Here is a 4,531-nt window from a genome sequence, read left to right as displayed (position 1 = left end):
CCCCCTAAAATTTCATCTATTTCTCTCAGGGATAAAAAAAAACACTAGTCTTCAGATAAATATTTTTCATATGTAAACCATTTTTATTATAAATAATTAATAACAATCTTTTTATTACTTATATGAATTTTTTTTATTAAAGGCAATCATATTAGATACATAGATATTAAATAAAAATGTATTTTTTAGTGAAGATTTAAATAGTGATTCATCACATAAATTAATTTATCAGTGACTGGTTGCTTCCAAACCATAGGAAAAGATCACTTATTTTTCTCTTTTCAACTGGAGAGAGAGAGAGAGAGAGAGCGAGAGGCGTTGACCGTTGTGTGGAGGAAAGCATATACTCTTTGATTCCGCTTCATGGGTTCCCTTTTCCCTTTATATACTCCTTCTTCTTCCCCTTCCTCTACCTCCATCCCTCCTCCCTCATTCCTCCTCGTCTTTCAAAACCTTCTGCAAAATCAGGTGGTCCCCCCTCTCTCTATCTGAATTTGCTTGTGCCTTCATTTTCTGTTTTGCTTTATATGATGATTACGATGCATTCAACCTTATAATTAAGAGAGTCCTTTGGTCCCTGCCTTTTCATGGATGGCCTCCACTTCTTAAGCTTTCAGGAACTGTACAGCCCTCAACTGTCTGGGCTCTCATGCCTCACTCTTCGTGCCTCAGTGGGTTCCGCCGCTTATCTTTTCTACTGCGCAGTTTGATTTCATGGTTGTACTCTCTCGAGGCCTTACTCTTCCCCCCCCCCCCCCCCGGGGATTTCAATTCTGCCTGGCAGCAGTTTTGGATAATGAATCCATTCCAACTCCTTCTTGCTTTTCTGTTTTCCTAGTCCCCTAATGCTATGCTTGACCGTTGAGAAAAAATGGGGAGAAGAAAACTGGGAGGAAAAATATTAATTTTATTTTTAAATTTACCCACTATTTTTCTATTGCCGTCTCTTACTTCTCTCAATTTTTATCATGATGTTTATATTGTAGTTATATTTTGATAATGAATTTTTGTTAAACAAGAAGCATATTTAATTTTTAGATTAATTAGACAAATATCAATTCTAAAATTTCAGGTTAATTTTTAGTTAAATACTGTCTTATATTTGGTTGTATTTTCAAATTTTAAAATTATTATATATTTAATAATTTAATAATAAAATTTTAAATTGTGATAGAAATTATTGTATATATAATTTGTTAAAATATTAAATTTTATTATATAAATATTTTTATAAATAATATGATTATTATTATCCATATAAAATTAACAATTTTTCTCCTCCTCCTGTTTTCTCTCACCTAACCAAACACAAAGCAAAAAAATTACATCCCTCTATTTTTTTCTTCTCTTCATTTTCTTTCTTTTCATTTTCTCTTCTTTTATTTTTCTCAGTGAGTCAAGCGTAGCGTAAACGACATACGTTTTCAGAACCACTGATCATACGCATGGCTGGCCGCCTGGCCCTAGAAAAGGTCTAGTTTTCTCCCCGTACAGTACTGGCTACAAACTGTTTGTGTCTTTTTCTCTCTGTCTGTTTTTCGTTTTCGTTTTCGTTTTGGTTTCTTTCTTTGTATATTAATGGACGTGGGACCAAAAAGGAAGAGGCGAAACAATCGAAAGTTTTAAAAACCATTTTGTTAGTCCAAGTTGTTATTATGATACTATTCACACCATCCATTCAGTTTTTCAGGTCTTCTGGGTTATTACAACCAAATTACTTGAAAGTTGAAACCCTGGTCTTCGTTAACAGAGACCTTTCATCTAAACGCTGAACTCAATAGTTTCCAGCTTGATATTCAACTTTGTTCGGCCATTGACTATGGGATTTTTTTTTTTCCTTTTTAAAACAAATTTAGTAGGCATATTTAATGCATTGGTTGCATCAAATAAGGATCGAGCCTTACTGGATTTCTTCCAAAGTACAGTTTCTTTATCTTTTTCTTTCTTTATTATTATTATTATTATTATTATTATTATTGGCACGCACACGCAACTAACAGAATGAGTTTTCCATGAAGTACGCACGTAACGTGTCTGTTAAAAATACCAGGTAATCTATCACATAGTCCATTGCTCTTATTACTGATTCCTGTGCAGGAGACTTGTTGAGTTTTATTACAGATGGCTGGGGAGCAACTGGGAGTGCTCACCGCACTCGATTTGGCCAGGACCCAATGGTACCACTTCACGGCGATTGTGATCGCAGGGATGGGTTTCTTCACGGATGCATATGATCTTTTCTGCATCTCCCTCATCACCAAGTTGCTCGGACGAATATACTACACGGACATTACCAAACCAAAGCCAGGCACTCTGCCTCCTAACGTCTCAGCTTCAGTGACTGGTGTCGCACTGTGTGGCACTCTGGCCGGCCAGCTATTCTTCGGCTGGCTCGGTGACAAAATGGGCAGAAAGAAGGTCTACGGGATTACTCTCATTCTCATGGTTGTCTGCTCCATCGCCTCGGGCCTCTCTTTTGGCTCTAGTCCAAAGGCCGTCATGGCCACGCTTTGTTTCTTCCGATTCTGGCTCGGTTTTGGAATCGGAGGGGACTATCCTCTTTCAGCGACAATCATGTCTGAATATGCCAACAAGAGGACTCGTGGGGCTTTTATAGCTGCCGTCTTTGCGATGCAAGGTTTTGGAATCTTGGCCGGAGGGATTGTCGCTTTGATTGTCTCATCTGCATTTGACCGCAAGTACAAGCTTCCTACCTACGAGGAAAACCCAGCAGGATCCATCGTACCTGAATTGGACTACGTTTGGCGTATTGTTCTAATGTTTGGTGCCGTGCCTGCTGGTCTTACCTATTATTGGCGAATGAGAATGCCAGAGACAGCTCGTTACACTGCTCTTGTCGCCAGGAATGTGAAACAAGCAGCTGCGGATATGTCCAAGGTTTTACAAGTCGATCTTGAGGTCGAAGAGGAGAAGGCGATCAGGTTAACTGACACAGAATCCAATAAATTTGGCTTGTTCAGCAAGGAATTTGCCAGGCGCCATGGGCTGCACTTGCTGGGAACCACTAGCACTTGGTTCTTATTGGACATTGCCTTCTATAGCCAGAACCTTTTCCAGAAGGACATTTTCTCCGCAATTGGATGGATCCCTCCTGCAAAAGAAATGAATGCAATCCATGAAGTTTACAAGATTTCAAGAGCTCAAACACTGATAGCTCTGTGCAGTACCGTTCCAGGGTACTGGTTCACAGTGGCATTAATAGACTACATGGGCCGGTTCGCCATCCAATTGATGGGTTTCTTCTTCATGACAGTCTTCATGTTGGCCCTGGGTATACCATACCATCACTGGACCTTGAAGTCCAACCGAATCGGGTTCGTTGTGATGTACTCCCTCACCTTCTTCTTCGCCAACTTCGGTCCAAATGCCACCACATTCGTTGTGCCAGCAGAGATTTTCCCAGCAAGGCTAAGGTCTACGTGTCATGGAATCTCAGCTGCTGCAGGAAAAGCTGGAGCCATTGTGGGTGCTTTTGGGTTCTTATATGCTGCACAGAGCACGGACCCTTCAAAGGTCGATGAAGGGTACCCTACAGGAATTGGAATTCGATACTCTTTGATAATGCTTGCTGTAATCAACTTCGTTGGGATGCTGTTCACCTTTTTGGTTCCAGAATCCAAAGGTAAATCGCTTGAGGAGTTGAGTGGGGAGAACGATGGTGAACAAGCTGCGGGGGGAACTGGGCAACCAGTGACTGGTAGAACAGTTCCAGTGTGATGCGTGTTAATAAAGAGGTTCGAGTTATAATAGAAGTGAAAATTTTTAGTGCTGGATTGGCTAGTTAATATGTGATCAATAATGATGGGTGTAGATATATTTCATAATTGCTTTGAGACGCTACGACTCTGATCTCAGGGCATTTACCGTGTGCGCCCATGTATTTCCAAGTTTGTATCTTGTTTCTCCTTCATGTTTGATCTGTGTAAATTGGGGTAATGGGTGTTACTACATCATATTCAAGAAAAGTTGCTTCCCATATGTACTGTTACAATTTGATTTTTGTTTCTCCTAATTGGGGTATTGCGATTTTTAGCACGTCGACCTTTTTTCGATACAATAATTGAAATTTTTTTAAAGTACATGGTGCCAAAAAAATGTTAAGTTTAGGAATAACTTTGTGGACGGAATAAATAAATTCTAAATAATTAAATGAAGAAATAGTGCTAATGTGCAATTATTATGGATTTTAGTTGGCAGCCAAGAGATGGACACAATCACATGCAGATGAAGCCTCCCATCCAAGGAACAGCTCCTCATTTGTGTGGACAGTTTGTCCCTTGATTAAGCCGTACAGACGTATTCCCGCTGCCAGCCAGACAAGTCAACAATTATTAAAATATTTGAATTGATGGACCACATCGACAAGTAAATTCGAGGTGAGGGCACCTCATTCGTGAATGCACCGTGTTTGTCTCAGCATCCCAACTTGAAGTTTGCATCATTTTTTTCATTTTTAAGATAAATTTATTATTTTTCTTGTACTGTTTCAAAGTTATCGTCACTTGACAGT

General features: G+C 39.5%; 1 pseudogene; it reads left to right on the top strand.

Annotated features, from left to right (window-relative positions):
- The first annotated feature begins 1,279 nt into the window (after positions 1 to 1,279).
- LOC129309620 (probable inorganic phosphate transporter 1-3) lies at positions 1,280 to 4,033 on the top strand (annotated as a pseudogene).
- The last annotated feature ends 498 nt before the right edge of the window (positions 4,034 to 4,531 follow it).

Source organism: Prosopis cineraria, unplaced genomic scaffold (genome assembly GCF_029017545.1).
Source record: "Prosopis cineraria cultivar Desert tree isolate PC_DT_omini unplaced genomic scaffold, ASM2901754v1 PC4, whole genome shotgun sequence".
Taxonomy (NCBI): Eukaryota; Viridiplantae; Streptophyta; class Magnoliopsida; order Fabales; family Fabaceae; genus Prosopis; species Prosopis cineraria.
This window is presented reverse-complemented; position numbering and strand designations above follow the sequence as displayed.